At 35.5% G+C, this 24,749-nt stretch overlaps 1 pseudogene; it reads left to right on the forward strand.

Moving 5' to 3' along the window:
- Positions 1 to 23,592: 23,592 nt before the first annotated feature.
- Positions 23,593 to 24,520, forward strand: LOC110207112 (olfactory receptor 10G4-like; annotated as a pseudogene).
- Positions 24,521 to 24,749: the final 229 nt, after the last annotated feature.

A 24,749-nucleotide genomic window follows, 5' to 3' on the forward strand; every position in this document is an offset into this window, starting at 1 on the left:
AAAACCTGAGTTCAAATCTGGACTTAGACACTAACTGGGTAATTACTCAACCTTTGCCTGCCTCAGTTTTCACAACTCTAAAATGAAGGCAATAATAGCATCTACCTCATAAAGTTATTATGAAGACCAGTGTCAGGTGAATAGTATTTAATAAATGTTTGTTCCATTTTCCTAATGTAGTTTTTCCCACAGAGGTGTGAAACCAAGTTTCAAGTCTGTGACCATCAGGAGGGCAGAGTAGCTGTCCCAAACCTCCAATGCCCTACCTCCAAAAATTTTTTAAAGAAAATGTGTCAGGTATAAATAAGAAAAGATGAATCTGCATAAAAAGGAATAAAATAAAGATAGAAATTCTGTACAAGACAAAAAAAATAGCTGACAAAAGAACAAACATGGGAGAATTAAAATACTTAGAACTCTCAATCAGTATCTTCTACCCCAACCACTTCTATGCTCTGTACACAGAGAGAAAAAACAGTTTTGCCAGCTTGTCCAAGGGAAAAATGGATTGAAAATGCACCTGGGATCTCCTCTCCTCTTGGCCTTTATTCTAGTCAGGAACCCAGGTCAGACCCTGACAACTCTTAATTTATAGCAATAGATGGCCACCATCCCTGAATGTTTGTTGAGTAGTTAAAGGAGAAGGTCAAAGAATGTAGATGGAAACAACAAAGAAGTTACTGGTAACATAAGAGAGACTGAAAGATTGAAAGGCCAAGAGAGAAAATTTAAAAAAAAAAACCTGGTACAAATCCTATTATGAGCAGATAATTCAACAGAGTAGTTTACAAAGTCTGATGAATGAGTGTAAAAATTTAGAGAGTTCAGATCACTGTGGACAAATATACAACAAAGTGAAATGAAGCTTAATTCCAAGATCAAAACAAGAATTCTGCAGAGTCTCAGGAAACATGGAACAACAGAAAGACACATCATGATAATTCAAAGTAAAAATATTGTTGGACAAAGATATTAAGACTAATGTAAAGTAGAAATAAGTTCTCAAAGCAAAAAAAGTAGAACAAACTATAGAGCATAAAACTTTGAGTATATGACAGATATGCCCTCAGAGAAATAGAGACAATAAGAAAAAGATAAATTTAAAGCCAAAAATGTACAGAAGTGAAAGGAAATATGAGAGAAGAAAATCAAAAGGCAACAATGTTAAAAGAACACATTAATTATATATATATATATATGTATGCATGTGCATATATATATACATATATATATATACATACACACACAGAAGCACATACACACACACACACATATGTACTAACAAAGCAACACACAAGACAGGTGCCTATATAACTTAAGATTCATAGATCTCCCAGCAGTATGTTTAAAAGAAATAACTCTATAATATGCTTTAGGAAATACGATAAGCAAACCATCCAAAGTTTTGAAAAAGATAACAAAGCAGTGTTAATTGAAAGCAAAGATCAACACCAGAAAAATTATTCATGCTAGAAACTACAAGGCATAAAGCAGGTCAACATCAAGATTTTAATAACAGACAACAAATGCTGCAAGTTGTCAGGAGAAAGACCTTCCAGTATGAGGGAATTCCATTTTGAATAACCCAAGATTACATCACAGTCATGAGAAATCAGAAGGATAAAATATAATATTTTAAAAAGTGAAAAGGGTCAAGTTGCAACACAAAACAATACATCCTACAAAACTGGGCCTAATAATCAATGAAAAAAGATTGACCTTCAAGAAGAGGCATTTGATAAATAGCTGCAAAATCAACTACAGCTACAATATTGGATATTGTGAGGGTCAAATGAACTAATGAATGTAAAGCACTTTGCCAATCTTGAAGCACCGTATAAATGACTATTGTTGTTATTATTATTAACTTACAGTCACCAGGACTCATTCTCTGATCCTTCTACTGAGCTCCTATTGAGTTCAGGCAATATTTACAGAGCAATATAGGGATGTACTGATAAACGGAGCTCAAAGGGGGGGGGATGCATGCATATGTACTTCTAAACTTAATCTATATTATCAACACTTTCTTAAATTCAGACAATATGCACAAAAATAAATCGAGCCCTGATTTATAGCAATTGTCATTTCTAAGGTGTAAATATTCACACTGAAAATTTAACAATTAACTCATGAGCCAGTTAGAGTTGACTGGCTCCAGCACACTAGCTGAGTATAACACATGTGAGTAGAATATTTACCTTCCAGGTATACCAAATAACAGAAATTCAGGGAAGTTAAATAAGTATAATTATCAAGAAATGATTAAGCAATGAAATAAATTCTGTCATGTTTATGGGTGATTTTTTTGAAAAAGGAGATTGAACTGAGGGGTAAAAGAAAGAACAAAGAAAGACCATCAAGGGATAAAAAAAATGTCAAAAGAATTGAGGGAATTTAAAGAATCAGCAGAAGAAAAAGAAGAAAAGCTGAATTAATACTCCATGGACTCAATTTTATAGCTCCATGTAGGTGAAGCAATATCCTATATGGGAGAGATAACAGGGATGCTTTGGTCAAATGGGAAAGGGGTAAGTAAGAAACAGAGAGGAGTTAGAAATTTGTTCCATCTGAGTCCACAGGTAAACAATGTACAAGTGATGAGGTTTGGTGTAAAAAGGGTATCCCACATTCCAGCCTCAATTAATGTAACTAACAAGATGATTTTTTGTCCTGATACTTTTATCAGGAAAAAATGCTTTTTAAATTGAATTACAGAATCAGTCAAATATGTGGACTAAGTGTGAATGATTCCTAGACACCTCTATTGAACCAATCCTTCAACCAAACATGTGAGCTAGGTTCAAGAAGTATCATGTTTCAAATCATTGGATTAAATTAATTGATACATATTAGAACCAACTGAAAGAACACACACACACACACACACACACATACACACACACACCTTTAGGCCTAGGTATATCAGAGAAAGATTTTGAGCATGAAATCAGTTAAACCTTGGGAACATATTGAGAAATCAGACTCTTGTGTCTGTAGCCAGGGGACAGACAGCAAGTGAGGAGGTCAGAGGGAGTCTCATATTTCTTTCCTCCTCATCACCATTGACTACGTCATCAGAGAGACTGAACTGGTAATAAAAATTGTATCCAAATGGGAGCTGAGTGAGAACAAACTAGAAACAGTGAGAAAAGGCAGCTTCAGGGAGCATAATGTTTTTGGAGGAGGAAAGAATCACAGCTTCAAGATTTATTGGGAGTCACAAATTTCAGAACCCAGGAATGTGTTATAGATATATCAGGGCAGGCTCATGAGGATTCCAGGGAGGAAAAAAAGGACTTCTATCTAAAAATAAGCAGCTCTGAGTTTGCCCGTTAGTCACATGTGCTCTCTAGTCCACTGTTCCCAGAGATAGTATGCCCAAGACTTTTGGAGAATGTTTTGTACCAATTTTTCTTACTACATTACATTAGCAAACATCCCTTCTGGGTGGCTAATTAGTATTGGGAACATAGTAGATAGGGGATCATGAGCAACAGTACTAGAAACCATCTCTGACTGTTCAGGTTATCTTAGAACCTCGTGAGGAGCAGTCCCCTCTGGGGACTCAGTCTGGCAATATGGGGAGAAGTTCAGAAGTAGCCTTGGAAGGCATGTTACACTGACCTTCAGAGTGAAGTGCAATCATGACAAAAGTGGAGAAGAGGTGAGATTGAGTTCCTGACTGTGGCACAGAGTGACTACGAGCTTAATGTCATTGTTTCTATTGAAATTGCTTCTTCTTAAATCAATATTTTTATGATTAAGGAACAGCAGGAAATAGTGAGAATGGGGAAAGAAGTAAAAATGAACAAACATGGAAATAGAGTAGAAGAGGGATTTCAAATGTAATACTTAAGAAGTCCTACCTTAGGGACAGAGAAAGAATAGAGGCTACAAATGTGACATAAACAAGAATCAAGGAATGAAAGTCATAGTAACATAGAAGAAAAGAAAAAAATGAGGACAAAGCAGAGGAAAACCTTTTGGTAAAGGACTCAGCAAAAATATCTTTAAAGTAAGAGATTGGAAGGGAATTTGGGAGAGAGAAATATTCAAACACATGCTTACCTGGGCAGAGCAAGGATAAGGGTTAAAAGAGAGGGAGACACACAAAGTCAAGAAATTAAAATTTAAATAATTTCAAGGAATTTGGGTTAGGCTAACCAGGAAAATTGGGGTGGAGCAAGAGCCTCTATGGATAGAATGGCATCACAATAGTGTAAGGAAAACTAATTACAGTGAGAAAGTAGTAACATAAGATGAGGAGAATAAATTCATTACAAAATGAATAAGTGGAAGAAAATGCAAGTCTCATAATCATAACTTTAATTATGAATGGATTAAACTATTCAATACTAACCCTGGCATCATAACTATTGACATTGAAAATTTTTCTAAAAAATTTCCTAGCAGATGAACCTTAACAAAGGATTCCTACTGGTTATATGCACCCTATGTCAGTGATTACAAATCGAACTCTCTGCAGCCTTTGGTAATGTTGATCAACCTCTTGTCTTTCATAGTCTTCTCTCCTGAGGATCTGGGGGCACCACACTCTCCTGGTGCTCCTATCTGACCTCTTCTCAATCTTGATGGACCTTGTTCTTGGTCATGTCTGCTAGCTGGGGGTGTTCTCCAGGGCTCTGCCTTGGGCTGTTTTTCCTTTTCCCTCTATATCAGGGATCAACAAACATTACCTGAGAGCCAAACTCAACCTGTCATATGGTTTTTGCATCAGCCCCATGACTTAAGCATGCTTTTGTAAAAATCATTCTTATCCCTTGGATGATACAAAAAAACAGGTGGTGGGCTGAATCTGTCTGTTAGTCCCAGAGTTTGATTATCTGTGCATGGATTATTTCACTTGGTGATCTCATCAGCTCCCAAGGACTCATGATCATTTCTCTACTGGTAATTCTCAAATCTACTTATTCAGTACTAAGCACTCTGCTGAATTTCAGACTCAGATCTCTAATTGTCTATTGGGCATTTCAGTTTGGATGCCCAGAGAAATCTTAAACTCAGCATGTACAAAACCGAAATCTTTTTCCCCAAAATCTTCCCCCTTCCTAACTTCTGTATTACTGTTGAAGGTACTACTGTTCTCCCTGTCACCCAGGCTTGCAAACTAGTTGTCATCCTTGATCCTTCATTCATTCATTCTCTCCCCACTGATATCCAAAATGTTGCCAAGGGGTGTAATTTTTCCTTTGTAACATCACTCACATGTACCCCTTTATCTCCTCTGGCATTATTATCACCCTAGGGAAGGCCCCCATATCTTCACCTGAACTAACAAAGTAGATTGGTGAGTGGTTCATCTGCCACTCCAGTTCAACCTTCATTCAGCTGTCAAAGTGATTTTTCTGAAGTGCATTTCCAACTGTGTCATTTCTGTTGTCCAGCTCCTCAACTGCCCATTCAATAAAATCCAGTGGTTTCATGTCATCTCCAGGATCAAAAAAAAAATCTGTTGGCCTTTCATAACCTGGGGTCCCCAACCTTTTCAGTCTTCTTATAACTCATATTTGCTCACTTTTTGATCCAGTGACACTTTCTACTTATTGTTCCTCAAACAAGACACTCCATCTATAAAATTATGAAATTTTTACTGGCCGTCCCCTATGCATGGAATGCTTTCCTTCCTCATCCCTTCTCATTAGATTGTGAACTGCTTGAGGACAGGGGTTGTCTTTTGGCTTTCCTTGTAACTTCAGTTCACTGAGTGACTAGTTTAGAGAGATTTGCAGGTGAATTTATCACTTAAAAATCAATGAACCTTTTTCCTCCTCAAATTCTATTAAAAAATCAAGAAAGAAAACACACTATCCATCTCCTTTATGAAACAAATGTAAACTTTTAGCACCACCTCCCTTAATCTGCCCTTCCTTCTATCAGCCCCTTTCCTTTTTTCCCTTTTCCTTTACTACTTCTTCCCTCCCTTCTATCCCCCCTTACCTTTTCTTTCCCCTTTCCTCTCCTACTGCCTATATGGCAAGTTAAATTTCTATACCCTGAGTATGTTATTCCCTCCTTGAGCCAAATCCAATGAGAATAAAATCAAAAATGCTCATCTCCCTCCCATCTTTCCCTCTACTCTAATATGTCTTTGTACCTCTTCATGTGATGTAATTTATCCTTTTCTGCTTTCTGCTTTCCTCTTCTCTCAATTCCTTTTCACTACTTCATTAGGTTTCTTAACATCACATCAAAGTCAACTTAAACCCACACCTTTTGTGCATGTATATCCTTTCTAAAGGTCATAATAAAGATACAGTTCTCAAGAGTTATAAGTATCATCTTCCCATGTAGGGGCTACAATATTCCTTGATGTTTTCAGTTTGGGATCTCTTTTAAGAGGTGATCTATGGATTCTTTCAATGACATTTTACCCTGTTGTTCTAGGACCTCAGGGAAGTTTTCCTTGATGATCTCCTGAAAGATGTTGTTCAGGCTTCTTTTTTTTTTAATCATGGCTTTCAGGTAGACCAATAATTCTTTAGTTATCTCTCCTGGACCTATTTGCCAGGTCAGTTGTTTTTTCCAATGAGGAATTTTACATTTTCTTCCATTTTTTCATTCTTTTGATTTTGACTGGTTCTTGATGTCTCATAGAGTCATTAGCTTCCAATTGCCCAATTCTAATTTTTGACGAATTGTTTTCTTCAGTTAAGTTTTGTACCTCCTTTTCCATTTGGCCAATTCTACTTTTTAAGGACTTGTTTTCTACAGTTAATTTTTGTCCTTCCTCTTCCAAGCTATTGACTTTTCTTTTCCCAATTTTTCTTCTACCTCTCTTATTTGATTTTTAAAATCCTTCTTGAGCTCTCCCAAGAAGGTTTTTTGGGCTTGAAATCAGTTCATATTCCCCTCGGAGGTTTTAGATGTAGGTATATTGACAATGTTATCCTCTCCTGAATTTGTGTTTTGATCTTCCCTGTCACCAGTATACTTTTCTATGGTCATTGTTTTTCTATGTTGCTTCTTGCTCATGTTGTTTGTCTTTTTTCTGGCTTTTAAAGGTGATCTCTGCTTCTGGGGCACAGGGGTCATGTCCCAGGCTTCTTGTGCTGGGGTCTAGGGGCCTGGTTACTGGTTTGCTGAGGTGGGGCTTGCCACTGGCTTGCTGGGATGCCTCTCTTTCTGTACTGGTTTCCTTCAGCCACAGCAAGAGGGATCTTTTCCATTAATCCCCCTAGCCTCACAAGCTAAAAGACTGTTGTATCTAGTCTTTCTGCTGACTCTACTAATTCAGGATTTTTCCTGGGGCAATATTCTGTAGGTTTTTCAAGGTCAATAAGGGAGGGTGAGAGTCACTTACTGCTTACTTCTCCATCTTGGCTCCAGAAAGTCTAAATAGATGACTTTCAAACATTCAGTCTATGGGCTAATAGCTCCAGGAGCAGCCGCTGCCACTGCTACCACTGCTGTCACTGCTACTGCTGCTGATTCAGTCACTAAGGCCTGTTCCTGGTTTTCTGGTGCAAGGGTTTTTTTGGCACGTCCTGTAGCCCTGTGCTGGACTGCACTTCTCTCTCTTATCCACTTCTGACAGACCACTCATGCTGACCTTCTAAGTTGTCTCTGGTGTCTATGGGCTGAGAATGGAACCTGGCACTGCTGCTGGTGATTCAGTCCCCCAAAGCCTGCTCCAGCTTTGCTTAGACAAGGTCTGTGCTGTGCCCTGTGCCCTGGACACTCCTCTTTCAGGACGATGGAACAGACCTTTCCTGGAAAGGTCTGGAAGGGCTGGAAATCTGCCTCACTCTGTCTCTTTGGGGATTCTGCCACTTTAGAATTTGTTCAGAGTCCCTTTTTAGAGGTATTGGAAGAGATTTGGGGGATAGCTCAAGTGAGTCTCTGCTTTCACGTCACAATTTTGGCTCTGCCTCCTGAATGTAAATTTAAGAACTAAATTTGGAAAGGTAAAGCAAAGAAAGATAACTATATGTCAGTATCAATAACCAATTAGCACTCATTAAATTCTCACTATGTGGTAGGTACTAGACAATACAAAAAAGTAGAGGAAACTATTCCTTCTCTTAAGAGCTAACAGTTTATCATGGGAGATAATATGTACAAATTATGCAACATTTTCAAGTAATTCTAGCAAAAAAGATTACAACAATGTAGCCAAATCAGTATTCATCATGACCAAGTTAGATTTACTCAAGGGATACAAGAATGTTTCAACATTAGAAAAACGCTAAGGATACAAGGAAAGGAAAACAACTAACATTATTAATCATATTAAAAATAAAAACACTTAAAAATAAAAATAAAAACACTTCAAACAGTATAATTAAGTCAATAGATTATTAAAAATATTTTTTAAACAGTATAGCACACTTACTGATGTGTAAAACCCTAAAAAGAATAAGCCCTGAAGTTCCATTTTAAACTATATGAATGTGAGTATATATACACACATACGTATACACATATATGCATATCTACATGTACACATATGGTATGCATAAAATATAATATTGTGTATGTAATAAATATATATTGAATAAATAAAATATAAAATATTTTCAAGGTATTTGTATGTATGGAAGAAAACGTAAGATCTATCTGAGTAAAAGCAACTGACTTGGAAAACAGATGAGGAAGAAAAAAATTAAGAATTATTGGACTATCTGAACATCATGACCAAAAAAAGATCCTAGACATCCAGTTTCAAGGAATTTTAAAAGTAAATCTCTTAGAACCAGAGCACAAAGTGGAAATAAAAGGAATCCACTAGTTACTTCCAGAGAGGAACAACAAAGTCTAAGGTCAAAGCTTTCGTGTCAAAGAAAAAAAATACTGCAAGTAGCCAGAAAGAAAAAAAAAAAGATAAATACCAAGGAGCCATAGTTAGAATCACGTGTAATTTAGCAGCCACCATTATAAGGTAATGGAAAGCTTGGAATATGATATTCCAGATTGCAAAGGATATGGGCTTATAGCCCAAAATACCTTACCCAGCAAAACTGGATATGATAATGCAAGTGAAAAAATAGACCTTCAATGAAATAGAAGTATTTCAAATATTTTTGATGAAAAGACAAGTGTGGAAAAACTTTGAAGTTAAAACATGTGAGTGACCGAGAAGTATAAAAAACAAACATGAATGGACATACTAAACAAAATGGAAGTACTAAACAAAGGTAAGTTGTTTACATTCAAGGGAAGATCATATATTTGTCCCCTTTGAACCTTATCATCATCAGGGTCCATAGAGTGAGTCCAATTTGATAAGGCCTTGTAGTATTTCTATTATGCTTGATGATCATAAGAAAAGAATAATGAAGAGGTAATGAGGAATACACTGAGGAAAAAAGAAAAAGGGAAAGGAAGTTTAGTTAAATTTATCTTATGTAATCAAGATTCACAAGTAGATCTCTATATAAGCAAGGAAAGTGAAGTTGGTGGGGAGTGGCTGGCATTTGAACCTCACTCTCATATGAACTGGTCAAAAGAAGGAAGACAACACATAAACAAAGAGGCATAAACATTCATTTCACTCAACAGAAAAGTAGGAGAGAAAGGGAGAAAGTTAGAAGGGGAATTAGAGGGATGGTAAATTAAGGGAGGGATTAGTCCTAAGTAAAACAAATACTAAGGATGCACAAAAATGTTTTCTTTTTGAGAGGACAAAGAATGGGAATCTGAGAGAGTGCACATAAATTGGGGAATGGATGAACAAGTTAGGGTTTTTAAAGATGATAGAATACTTCTTCGCTGAACTCTTATCAATGTAATAATTAACTGGAGTTCCAGAGGAATAGAGATGAAATTAACTACCTACCCTTTTCTAAAGAGATAAAGGACTCAGAATGCAGAATGAGACTTCTTTTTTGGCCATGGTCAATTGGAAATTTGTTTTGATTTGTTTGATATGTGTTTATAATAGGTTTTACTCTTCTCATGTTATCAGTTTGGTAGGGCAAAAGTATGTTTGTGTGGGGGGTTGGTTGGGGTGTGAGGGCGAAAGGTTGATCTTGGCTGATTAAAACATAAAATATTTAATTTAAAAAAAGAACATATGTGTCCCATAGAACCACTGGTTCTTGATGTCTTTCTGTTATGTTCTCTTGCTACTCCTTGAGTTATCTCTGCTGGGTCTCTTTGATCTGTTCCTGGGTGAGGATTATCTTTAAAAATGAGGAAGATGAATTAGATTTGTTGGGGTTGGTCCCAAAAGACAGAACTGGTAGAAATGCATGGAAATTGTACAGTCATCAATTTAGACCTATTGTAAGAAGAAAAAAGAAACTTATTAAAGATTAGGCTAGCAATAATGATAGACTACATTGAGAAGAGGTTCATCTTCCCTGGAGGTCTTAGAGAAAAAGCTGAATGGTGGATTTAAAACTCACTAGAGATGCTGCAGGAGATAATCCTGTTCAAATCCTGAATAGACAAGATAACATATCCTATTCCTTTCTACTATTTAATTTTGTGACTGTAATTTTTTTGTGTTGTTATCTGAGTTCAATGATTAGTGGCAGCAAGGTGTCTGCCTCATTCATAACCATGGCAACAGTGGTCTGTCTGGTAGGTGGAAGAATTTAGGTCTGTGTGCTTCAGGCTCATCCCTCCTCCAAGGAAGTTGCATATTTAATATCTTCCTAGGCTCAAAAGATGAGACTGGAAAGGTTTCATTTGCACAATTAACATGAAATAATAGTGAGAATGAAGAACTCTGCCCTCTGCTGCCCTACACCAACACCTATTCTGGCTCTGACTAATATTACTTATGAGAAGAAAATGAGGAGTCACCAAAGAGACTGAGGATCAAACTAAAGCATAACGTCTTTAGAGATCAGAACCATACTTTTGTTTATCATTTAGCTGAAAATATTGTAAAAATATTCTATCAAGAAAAGAGTTCCTTTTCATTTTTGAAAATTATAGATCAGTTTTATTAATGAGTATGGACTCAAAAACCCTAAATAAAATACTAGCTAAAAGAGTACAGCAATATATTATAAAGATTATACATTATGATCAAGTGGGATTTATACAGGAATGCAGGGATGTTTTAACATAAGGGAAACTATTAACATAATTAATTATATCAATAATAAAAGTCAAAAAACATATGACTATATCAATAGATGCAGAGAAAGCTCTTGATAAAGTATAACACTCCTTTCTATTAAAAACTCTTGAAAGTATTGGTATAAATGGATTTTTCTTTAAATTGATAAAAAAGCATCTATCTAAAAACATCAGCAAGCATTATCTGTAATGGGGATAAGAAGCTTTTTCAGTAAGATCTGATGTGAAACAAAGATACCCACTATCACCAAATTATTCAATATTTTATTGGAAATCCTAGCAATAGTAATAAGGGAACAAAAAGAAGTAGAAGGAAACAAAATAGGGAATGGGGCATTAAAACTATCTCTTTTTGCAGATGATATGATGATATACTTGGAAAATCTCAAAGACTCAACTAAAAAGTTAGTTGAAACAATAATTTAGCAAAGAAGCAAGATAAAAAGTAAATCCATATAAATTACCATCATTACCATGTATCATAAACAAGATGCTGTAAGAAGAGATAGTAAAAGATATCCCTTTTAAAATAACTCTAATGGGTGGAGCCAAGATGGCAGAGAAAAACCAGGAAGTTGCCTGAGCTCTCCCTTGTTTCCCTTGTAAACAAATTAAATCAAGCCTCTAAATAGATTCTGGAGCAACAGAATCCACAAATAGGTGGAGTGAAACAATTTCCAGCTTAAGGTAATTTAGAAGGACTTCAGGAAAGGTCTGTCTCACTTGAATAAAAGGGGAACGCAGCCCAGTGCATGCCATGTCCAGGCAAGCCAGTGGGAGACTCTTAGCCACAGCACAGATCAGCAAGCCATAACAGCAGTTCTGGCTGAGCAGGCCAGTGGCATAGCAGGCCAGTGTGAAGCCTCCAGCCCCAGCACAGAAGGCAAAGTGCCAGCCCTAGAACCCATGGCACAACATGCACAACTAGACCAGGCTACCCCAGTGCAGTGGATGAACTTCCGGCCCCTGAGGCTTAGCATAGAAAGCTCCCAGCTCAAGAAGCTTAAGACTGTGCCCCCTATACCCCAGAAGCAGAGCTCAATTTTCAGTCATGAAATAGGCTATAAAATGAGGAAAAAATAGAAAATAACTCTGAGCATGGTGATAGGGAAGATCAAAATACAAACTCAGAAGATGACAACAATGTCAAAATGCCTACATGTGAAGCCTCAAAGGGAAATATGAATTGGTCCCAAGTCCAAAAAGTCCTCTGGGAAGAGCTCAAAAAAGATTTTAAATATCAAATAAAAGACATAGGGGAAAATTGGGAAAAGAAATGAGAAGTATGCAAGAGAGAGTCAACAGCTTGGAAAAGGAAGTACAAAAATTGACTGAAGAAAACAATTCCTTAAAAAACACAATTGACCAAATAGAAAAAAAAATCCACTGAAGAAAACTATTCCTTAAAAAGTAGAATTGACCAAATGCAAAAGGAGATACAAAATCTAACTGAAGAAAATAATTCCTTAAAAATTAGAACTGGGCAAGTGGAAGCTAATGACCTTATGAGACATCAAGAATCAGTCAAACAAAATCAAAAGAATGAAAAAATAAACAAAACATAAAACACTTCATTGAAAAACAACTGACATGGAAAAAAGATACAGGAGATAGAATTTAAAAATTATTGGACAAATTGAGAGCCATGATAAAAAAAAAAAGAACCTGACAATGTTTTTCAGGAAATTTTCAAGGAAAACTGCCCTGATATCATAGAACCACTGGGTAAAGTAATAGTTGAAAAAGATCCACCAATTACCTCCTGAAAGAGATCCCAAAATGAAAATTCAAAGGAATATAGTAGCCAAATTCCAGAACTATCAAGTCAAAGAGAAAATACTGCAAGTAGCCAGAAAGAAACAATTCAAAAAACAAGGAGCTACAGTCAGGATTATTAGGACTTAGCAGCTTGTAATATTAGAGGGCTTGGAATATGATATTCTGGAATGCAAAGGAGCTTGAATTACAATGAAGAATCAACTAACCAGCAAAACTGAGAATAATCTTTCAGGATAAAGATGGACATTGAATAAAACAGGGGACTTTCAAACTTTCCTAATGAAAAGACCAGAACAGAAAATTTAATCTTTAAATACAAACCTCAAGCATAAAAAGGTAAACAGGAAAAAATAAAACATGTTATCTAATAATGTTTAATTGTTTACATTCCTACACAGGAAGATGATACTTATAACTCTTAGGAATTTATCTCTATTAGAGCAGTTAGAAGGAATATATATAGACAGAAAGTGTGGGTAGAAGTTGATTCTGATGTGATGATACAAAAAAAATTAACAGGTGAAAAAAAAGGATTGTACAGTGAGAAGAGAAAAGGAGGAGGCATAATGAGGTAAATTATATCACATGAAGAGGCCCAAAAGATGTATTATAGTAGAGGGAAAGAAGGGAGGGGGTGAGCATTATTTGAACCTCACTCTCATTGGGTTTGGCTCAAAGAAGGAATAACATACATGCTCAGTTGGATATAGAAATTTATATTACCCTATAGGGAAGTAGGAGGGGAAATAGAAAAGAAAAGGGACAGGGGACTGATAGAAGGGAGGGCAGATTGAGGGAGGTGATGGTCAGAAGCAAAACACTGGTAAGGAGGAATAGGGTGAAAGGAGAGAGAGAGAAATAAACAGGGGGGAAATAGGATGGAGAGAAATACAGTTAGTATCATAACTGTGAATTTGAATGAGACGAATTGTACCATAAAACGAAAACAAATAGTAGAGTGGGTTAAAAACCAAAATCCTACAATATACTGTTTACAAAAAACACATTTGAAGCAGAAAGGCACACACAGAGAAAAAGGTAAAGGCTGGGGAGATTGTATTTCAACTGAAGTAAATAAAAGCAAGGGTGGGAATCTTGATCTCAGACAAAGCAAAAACAAAAATAGATCTAATTAAGAAAGACAAGAAAGGAAACTATATTTTCCTAAAAGGTACCATACACAATGAAGTAATATCAATACTAAACATATACGTGCCAAGTAGTATAGCATCCAAATTCTTAGAGAAGAAGTTAAGTGAGTTACAGGAAAAAAATAGATAGCAAAATTATACTAGTGGGGGACCTCAACCTCCCCATCTCAGAACTACATAAATCTAACCACAAAATAAAAAAGAAAGAAGGTAAGGAGGTGAACAGAATTTTAGAAAAGTTAGATAGGGTAGAACTCTAGAGAAAACTGAATAAGGATAGAAAGAAATATACATTTTTCTCAGTGATATATGGCATCTACACAAAAATTGACCATGTATTTAGGATATAAAAACCTCATAATCAAATGCAGAAAGGCAGAACTATTAAATGCATCCTTTTGAAATCATAATGCAATAAAATTACATGTAATAAAGTACATGGAAAGATAGATTAAAAATTAGTTAGAAACTATATAATCCAATCCTAAAGATTGAGTGGGTCAAAAAACAAATCATAGAAATAATCAATAATTTCATCAAAGAGAATGACAATAATGAGACAGCATACCAAAATTTACAGGATGGAGCCAAAACAATACTTAGGGGCAATAGCAGATCAATGAATTGGGCATGAAACTAAAAAAGCTAGAAAACGAACAAATTAAAAATCCTTAATTAAATACCAAATTAGAAATTCTGAAAATCAAAGGAGAGATTGATAAAATTAAAAGAAAACTATTAAACTAATAAGTAAAATTAAGATATGGTTTTATGAAAAAAGTAAATTAATAAACCTTTGGTTAATTTGATTAAAAAGAAAAAAAGAAAAAAAACCTAAATTATTTAAAATTGAAAAATTGAAACCAAAAATTCAAAAATGAAAAGAGTAAATTCACCAAGTAAGAATATTAAAGCAATTATTAGGCGCTATTTTGCCCAACTGTATGCAATAAATGTGACAATCTAAGTGAAATGGATGAATATTTACTGAAATATCAATTGACTGGATTAGCAGAAAAGGAAATAAAATACTTAAATCACCCCATTTGTGAAAAAGAAATTGAACAAGCCATCAATGAACTCCCTAAGAAAAAATCTGCAGGACCTGATGGATTTACAAGTGAATTCTCCCAAACACTTAAAGAACAATTAATTCTGATATTATATAAACTATTTGGAAAAATAGGCAAAGGAATCCTACCAAATTCCTTTTATGACAAAATATGGTGCTGACACCTAAGCCAGGAACAGCCAAAATGGAGGAAAAAAATTATGGACAAATTTCCCTAATTAATATTGATACAAACATTTAAATAAAATATTAACAAAAAACAACAGCAATTTATGATGAAGATAACAGAACTAAGACCAGGTGGGATTTATACCAGGAATGCAGGGCTGGTTCAATATTAGGAAAACTATCAGCATAACTGACCATATTAATAACCAAATAATTTTGCACAGACAAAACCAAGGCAACCAAGATTAGAAGGAAAGCAGAAAACTGGGAAACAATTTTTACAGCTCCAGATAAAGGCCTCATTTCTAAAATATATAGAAAACTGAGTCAAATTTATAACAATAAAAACCAATCCTCAAGTGATGAATAGTCAAAGGATATGAACAGGCAGTTTTTAGATGAAAAAATTAAAACTATAGTCATGTGAAAAAATCTGTAAATTACTACTGATTAAAGAAATTAAAATTAAAACAACTCTGAGCTACCACCACAGACCTGTCATATTGGCTAATATGACAGAAAAGGAAAATGATAAATGTTGGAAAAGATATGGGAAAATTGTAACATTGGTGGAGTTGTGAACTGATCCAATCATTCTGGAGAGCAATTTGGAACTATACCCAAAGGGCTATAAAACTGAACATACCCTTTGATCCAGCAATACCCCCACTAGATCTGTATCACAAAGTGATCATGAAGAGGGGAAAGGACTTACGTTTACAAAAATATTTATAGCAGTTCCTTTTGTGGTGACCAAGAACTGGAAATTGAAGGGATGCCCATGAATGGGGAATGGCTGAGCAAGCTGTGTTATATGAATATAATAGAATGCTACTGTGCTGTAAGAATGATGAGCAGGTGGATTCAGAAAAATCTGGAAAGATATGAACTCATGCTGAATGAAGTGAGCAGAATCAGAAGAACTTTGTACACAGTTAACAGCAACATTTTGTTATAATCAATTATGATAGACTTAGCTCTTCTCAGTAATAATATGATCTGAGACAATTCCAAGACTCATGATAGAAAATGCTATCCACATCCAGAGAAAGAACTATGGAGTCTGAATACAGATCAAAGCACAATATTTTCACTTTTTTTTTTTTTTTTCTTTCTTTCTGTTTTTCCCTTTTGTTCTGATTCTTCTTTCACAACATGACTAATATGGAAATGTGTTTAACATGATTGCGCATGTATAACCTATTTCAGATTACTTGCTGCCTTAGGGAGGGGGGAGAGAGGAAGGGAGGGAGAAGAATCTGGAACTCTAAATCTTATAAAAACAAATGTTGAAATCTATCTTTACATATCACTGGAAAAAATAAAATACTATTAACAAAGAAAAATAAAAAAAAACCCCTACTCTAGACAGCATAACATGCCTTGGAGTGCACCTGCCAAAGCAAACCCACAAACCATAAAACAAAATTATAACAAGTTTTTTGTACAGATCAAATCAGATTTAAAGAATTGGAGAAACATTAATTGTCATGGGTTGGCAGGGCTAATATAATAAAAATGACAGTTTAACTAAACTAATTTACATATTCAATGCCATCACAACTAAATTACCAAAAATTTTATTTTAATGAATTAGAAAAAAAATGATAAAAAATTCACATGGAAGATCAAAAAGTCAAAAATATCAAAGGTACTATGAAAAAAGCATACAAGAAGGAGGTTTTGCAGAACCAGATCTTAAACTATGTTATAAAGTAGTAATTATCAAAACTATCTGGTACCAGCTAAGGAACAGAAAGGTACACCAATGCAACAGAGTAGACAATTTACAGGAGCAAATAAATATAATAATTTTGTATTTGACAAGTGTAAAGACTTAAGGTTTTAGGATAAAAATTCATTATTTGGTAAAAATTGTAGGGAAGACTGAAAGTAGTATAGGAAAAACTGGCATAGACAGTATCTTACACCATTTACCAAGTTAAAGGTCAAAATGGATATATGACCTAGATATAAAGAGAGATATTACAAGAAAATTAGAAGAATAAGGAACATATTGCTTATCAGACTTATGGAGACAAGGATTTATGAATGAACAACAGCTAGAGAACAGAATGAAGTGTAAAATGGATAATTTTGATAACATTAAATTTAAATATTATCGTACAAATAAAACAAATATAGCCGAGATCAGATGTAGAAAATTGTGAAAAAAATTGTGGTTTCTCAATAAAGATCTCATATTTCAAATACATAAGAAATTGTCATATCTGTAAGAATACAAGTCATTCCCCAATTGATAAATGGTCAAAGGATGTGAACAGGCAGTTTTTGAATGAGGAAATCAGAATAGTTTATAGTCATATAAAAATGCTCTAAATCATTATTGATTGGAGAAATAATAATTGAAACAACCTTGAGATATCAATTTACTCCTACCAGTTTGACTAACATGGTTGAAGGAGGAAACAACAAATGGAGGGAATGTCAAAAATTGAGACATTTTATTCATTTTTGGTAGGAATTACGAACTTATCCATCCATTTTGGACAGTAATCTGGAATTATCCCCAAAGAGGTATTAAACTGCCTACACCTCTGGACCCAGCAATACCACTACTAGGTCTGTTTCCAAATGTTGCCTGCAATCAAGCCAGGTACCTCACCGAGGAGCGTGAAATAGAGACGTAGGGCAGGCTTGTCGGTGAAGACTGAGCTGTTTATTCATCTGAGGGTCACAGCATATATAGAAAATCCTAACATAACTTCAAAGAGTCGTCCCTGTGAGACACTCCCCATATGTCTTTGTCTGCGTGACATTACAACGTACGTTTCTTGTTATCAGGGTTCATAGATTGGGCAGTATACTCCAAGGCCTTCCCTGGCGCCACCTGCACAGAGGAGTGGTGTACAAATCTAAGGGTTCAAAGAGAAGGAAAGAATGTTTCAAGAGCCTCCCTTGCATGGGAGACTTGGAGAGCCAACTTCCTAAGACTGTGAGCCCTAGGGGTCAAGACTCGGTAAGAGTCAAGCTCTGTCCTGGATCTTCAACCCAGATCGGACTCCTTAGGGTTGGCCCTCAACATCCAAAGATGATTAAGGAAAAAGGAAAAAAATATCTGTATGTTCTAAAATGTTTCTAGCAGCCCTATTTGTGGCAAAGAACTGGACATTGCAGGTCTGCCTATCAATTGGGGAATGGCTGAACAATTTGGGGCATGTGATTGTGATGGAATACCACTGTGCTATAAGAAATGATGAGCTTAATGATCTTTGAAAAAACATGGAAAAACTTGAATGAAATAATGAAGAGTGAAAAGAGCAGAACCAAGAGAATGTTGCATACGGTAACAGTGATACTATTTTAAGAACAAATTTTAGCGAATAAATCATTTTGACCATCATAAATATCCAAATTTAACTCTAAAGACATGACAAAAGACACTATCTGCATCTGGAGAAAGAACTGACAAATAGAAATGTGTATAGAATAATTTTACATATCTATGTGTATTTGTGTCTAATAATAGCCATCTCTGGGGCAAGGAGGAGGGAAGAAAAAAGGGAAAAAAGAAATTTATATTATAACATTATTATGTATTTAAAAGAAACAGCAAATTATATATAATAGATTTTTAGTTTCGTGTACAATCATCTTTTTTTATTATACTGTTTTTGAAATGCTTATTTTATTCCATGAATTAAAAATAAAATAAATTATAAAGAAAAAGAAAAGGGTTACTGAATTCATGTACAAACTGTGCAGAGACAATTATTCATAAAAACTGATTTTTTAAGTAGAACATTCATGTTCTAAATACAATATACATGTGGATATATCAATAATCCAATGTAGATCAAATGTGTAAACACTTAAATCTAAGTTGTTTTGCCTCTTGTTCTCCTGAGCACCAGGGGAGTTCATGGCAATTCCCATCCCCTGTGAGATAAAGCCAATTTAAGCTCATCCTCTTTGGTAGTGTGAGGACTGCTTCCATTATTCTCCTACTGGATTTTTTCTTAGGAGAACTTTTCATTGCAAAAAGCAACTACCCGTTTTTACTGGTTTTTAGCCTTTGAAATGTACCTCCTGAAGCAGAGTTTACATTCTAGCAGGTCAGTAACAAAGGACTGGAAAAACTCAACTTTTCCATATTGGAAAAAGGATGTAGCTATAGTCATTCATTCCCTGCTTCTCTCCATCCATCCCTTCTTCCTTTAATCTTCAACAAGTGTTTAGTGAACAACTGCTATGGGAAAGATACTGTGCTAAATGCTATGGAGAATGCAAAATGAAAAATACAGTTGCTGACCTCAAGGAATTTTAAATCATATTTATTTATTATTTACTAGGCATTATTTGTAAGGAAATTTAGAATCTACAGATCACTTTATGGATAATTACCCTGTGAAATGGACATTGAAAATACTGTTCTTATTTTTACAAATGGAAAAAAAACATGAGATGACGATTGATGAAATGATTTGCCTAGGATCATGTGTTAGAGATAGGAATTAAACAGAAATCTTTTGATTTCTATTTGATTGAACAGAAATCTGATTGAACAGAAATCTAAGATTGTTGCTTTCCCACATTATCATGTAGTGAAAAGGGCATGAGACACTTGTGAGACAAGGATATTTAGGTGGACAATCATTTCTAAGGCTCTTCCTTCTCTGTGACTTTTAAATTCCTGGTTATGAAGTATGGGCTGTGGAGAGCACTTGGGCAATGAATGACATGACATAATTAAAGCTGTGCATTAGTATTATTGAATCAACAATATGCAGGGTTTGGACTACTTGGTGGAGAGTAAGTAGGAAGGGATGAAGGAAGGTAAACTAGTCATATATGTTTGTTACTAAAAATGTAGAAGAGGGATAATGGATGAGTGCCTGAATTAGGGTGATTACTTCAAGATGAAAAGAGCAGATGGAATCAAGGGAAATTGTGGAGGCAGAATCAGTTAGCCTTGGTGACTAACTTGAGGTAGTTGAGTGAGAGACAGAAATTTAAAAGGACTCCAGACTGTGTGACTGAGAAATTGATAGTGCCAATAATAGAGATGAAAATTTGTCAGGAAGTCACCTTGAGGGAAATTAAGTTTGGCTTTGGACATGAATTTGAAGTGTTGGTGAAATCCCCAGGCAGAGTTTCCTAATAGGGTGGTTGAAACAAAGGAGAGAAGCAGTAGATGGTGACATAGATTTGAAGCTCATACACATTGAGTTGATGCCATGGTAGTGGATGAGATCATGAAGTAATAGAACACAGAGGAAAAAAAGAATGCAAGGGAAAAAAAACCCTGGATGGTGCCTACATTTGGTAAGGATGAAGAACTAGTGGATAAAATAGAAGCAAAATCAGAGATAAGAACCACTTCCTTTGAAGAAAATTTATATACAGTTAGAATTCCTTTGTACTGAGCTATCCATAACTATATTGTCTCTATTATATCTTTCAATCTAATATGATTTTTGAGAATTTTTTTCTGAAATCTTAAGGAACTGGCACCTAATTTAGAACATAGTACCAGGTACTATAATTTCATTGAGAATTGAAACTGATACCTATTAGAGTTTTGTTTCCACTCCGATTCTTAATCCCTTCTCCTTGACCCAAAGTTACCTTCATTTCTCCTCATCTGTCATATTCTTTATTTTAGACTTCTGGAGTTAAATATTGGCATAACCTACATTTATTTATATGTAAGTAGAGATGTGGAATTGCATTCCACTCTCATAGAGCACTGGATCATGTAGATTCAACCATGTATTTTGGGGTTTTACCAACTCAACTCAGCATGGCATTTGGCTCTTGGCAGTATTACAGTATGAGCAGCATTTGTCCTAGTCTTCTGTTCCTCTGATCTGAGCTTAACTGCTATTCTCAGTTGCCTTGTTGAAGAGTTAAAAACCTAATTTTCTTGTAAGATTTTCCTCACAATATTCTTCTGAGATCCAGCTTAAGGAAGGAAGAGAATCCCAGGAGAGGAAAAAGTATTATTTTTTCTGGCAAAGAAATAAGAGAGTTATTAGGAAATAAAAATAGGAGAATTGATAGCTAGTATTAGGTCCATGATCCTTCCCACCCAAGATTCTTTCTTTACCAATGACCAGAATGAATATTCTTAGGTATCCTATCTGATATAAAATTAAAATATTCTAATCCCCCGCAGTCTAGAGAGGTAGCAATGGTGCCCTGGTAAGAACATCGCATGTACAGTCAGAATATCTGAATATATTTTCAAGTCTTCTGAGAGTGATGTATTCAAAATAATGAAGGACATGGAATCACAGTTCTCAGATTTGGTTTTGACACTTGATTCTACTCCTTCCTGTTGTATGATCTTGGATAAGTGTTATTAACTTTCTGATCCAGCTTCCTCAGCTGAAAAGTAAGGATTGGACAGGAATCTTGATGTATTCAGGGAATCATGATGATAATTTTTTTTATTTAGTACATACATTTATCATATTATTCAGTTCTTTAAACTGTATATACCATTTTCCTCACAGCAAACTATGAGGGAAAAATTATCTTCATTTTTCATATGAGATATCACAGGTTCAGAGAGGCTGAGGTCAGAAAGCTCACGGACGTGATATAAAATTTCTGACCCAAAGTTGCCTTCACAACTGATGCCTTATAGGCCTTTGTCCTATAAGAGTAGTTTGGATTATTTCCCCTTTAATATTTATTCATACTTGCGGCCATTCAACTGTGCGTTCTTACGAAATTTTCCAGGATTTTATTTCTTTGGCCTTAGCATTTTTGTACCCTAAAGACTTCAGTGTCACATATGAAATTGACTATTTCACTTTGTGCTTTACAATTTCAGATTTTTATTAAAAATAAAATATGTAACTTTTGTGTTCAAGTCTCCAAGGAATGGGAAAACATAGCAGGAAGGTGCTATTAGTAATTATATATGGAATTGACAATATTATGATTGAATAAGATAAGGAATGTAAAAGAGAACCTATTGAATTGTTAACTCAATCAATTGGTCAGTTCAATCTACATAAAATGCAAATTCCTAGTAATTTACAATCCTCAATTTGAAGTCTCCTCTAAGAAAATCTGCTCTTCACACAGAGGGGTGGCAGCAGCTCTCTCTCTCTCTCTCTCTCTCTCTTTCTCTCTCTCTCTCTCTCTCTTCTTTTCTCTTGTTCTCTCTCTTTTTACTCTTCCTGCCTCCTAATCTTTCTAGCTTTCTCTCAGATGTCTTTTTGTCTGTCTTTCTATCTATCTGTGTATTTCTCCCCTGCTTCCAAATCTACTCCTACCAATCCTTTCTCAGGTCTTCAGCAATACCACCCATCTTAAAAATCTCCCCATGCAGTGTCTGAAAAACCCTATAGAATTTTCTTTGTGTGCAATCTCTCCCATTCAAATGAGGGGTAAACCTTCCAGAGCTTTTCTTCAGCTCAGAAGCACCACTGTTCTACTCTCTATGGCTCTTATATTTTTTTCCTCTTTCTCACCTCTGATTTCTACCATCTATCAAACTCAACCATTACTAACACTGTCTTTTTATGTTCCCCCAACATGTATTCACTCAGATCCACAGAAATAATCAGTTAACTGAGATAGAAGAGGGAGGACAGTAAAATCTAAAATTGATTTCAAATAGCCCCAATGCTACTCTCAATTTCCACTCACAGAAGTTCCTATTTATCACTACCCTTTCTATCCTCTGTTTAAGGCAATACTTCTTTCATTTGAGAAATATTTTAACTTATCTTTTGTGGAAACATAAGAAAGAATTCCTGATAAGAAATTTTAATTGTCTGTCTGAGAGAATTGAACTATGGTCTTGTGTTTCTAGAAATGAGAAATCAGATATATTAGAGATGGTTAGAAGTGACTATGCCTATGATCTTTCTCAGAGTTCATATATTGTAAATAATTATTTATGTGCTTTATTATTTGTTTCATTGTTAACAATTTGTCCATAATAAATGATGCTTAGTTAAGCCTAGAAGATTAGAGAGCTTGATACTGAGGTGAGCAAAAAGTTATGGGAAAAGATTTCTTTGGTGTACTTAATACATATTAATAAACAGGCCAGTGGCAATGAGAGAGATGTTGCAATTTTAGTTAAGAGAAAATATCAAAACACATTCTTTGATTGCCTTAGAACTTTGCAGGAGAATGAATAAGGAAAATGGATGAGTAGAAGGTAAAAGGAGGTGTGATCATATAGGTGATATGTAGTCAACATTGGCTCTCATTTCGTGCTACAATTTTAGGTATGTATGTTATTTCCTCAGGAACTGTTTTATTTATCTGTTAGTATTTTCAAATGCCTGGTAAAATGGTATACACATGGTAGGTGTTTAAAAATGCTCATCCATTAACTTAAAGATTTTTCTTTCTTTAGGAAAAGACTCAATTATTTAAATGGAGAGACAGAATAAGAGCTTCGTGACTACATTCATCCTTACAGGGATTCCTCATGCACCCGAACTGGAGACAATCCTATTTGGAATATTCTTAGTGATATATGCACTCACTTTGGTGGGCAACCCCTCATCCTGTTGGTGATCAAGGTGGATCCCCATTTGCACACTCCCATGTACTATTTCCTGGCCAACCTCTCCTTTATTGACATGTGGTTCTCCACTGTCAGTGTACCCAAGATACTCATGGGTCTCCTCTCCCCAGATGGTAGGGTCATATTATTTCACAGTTGTGTAGCCCAGCTCTATTTCTTCTATATTTTGGCATACTGTGTTTCCTCTACACAGTAATGTCCCATGACCGCTACCTGGCCATCACTTATCCCCTGTGTTATTCTACCATGATGAGTGGTAAAACGTGTGCCCTTCTAGCTGGAGGCACATGACTTAGTGGTGCTATCCACTCAGCAGCCCAGACTGCCCTGACCTTCTGCCTGCCCTACTGTGGCCCTAACCTGATTCAGCATTATCTTTGTGATGCACCAGCCATTCTCAAATTGGCCTGTGGAGACACCTCAGTCAATGAGATGGTGATCTTTGTTAACATTGGAGTGGTAGCATCAGCATGTTGCTTCCTGATTTTCTTCTCTTATGTGTCTATTATTTAAGCTATTTTGAAGATCCGCACAGCAGAGGGCAGACACAAAGCCTTCCATATCTGTGCTTCCCATTGCATTGTGGTCCTCTGCTTCTTTGTGCCTGGTCTCATTGTTTATCTAAGACCTGGCTCCATACATGCTGTGGATAGGACTGTGGCCATTTTCCAAACAATGATCACACCCATGCTGAATCCCTTGGTATATACACTAAGGAACAAGGAGGTAAAGATGGCTTTGCTCAGGCTGAAAGATCAAGGGAAATTTTTATAGTCTATAGCTATTGGAAAAATGTCCCCTCATTTTTTTATATTAAGTAATTGGCTTGGCATGACTAAATACCTGTCATGTATATGTCATATACCTTCTTTGTGACATAGGGAAGTAGAAACAGTACTAATCTCTAAGGCTAAGCCCCTAAATCAATGTTTGACCTTGGATTTTACCTTTTTACCCCAACTTTCCTCATCAATAAATTGTGTAGAGTTTGTAGTCTAGAGAG

This window comes from Phascolarctos cinereus, unplaced genomic scaffold (assembly GCF_003287225.1).
Source record: "Phascolarctos cinereus isolate Bilbo 61053 unplaced genomic scaffold, phaCin_HiC Scaffold_726;HRSCAF=1367, whole genome shotgun sequence".
In the NCBI taxonomy this organism is placed as follows: Eukaryota; Metazoa; Chordata; class Mammalia; order Diprotodontia; family Phascolarctidae; genus Phascolarctos; species Phascolarctos cinereus.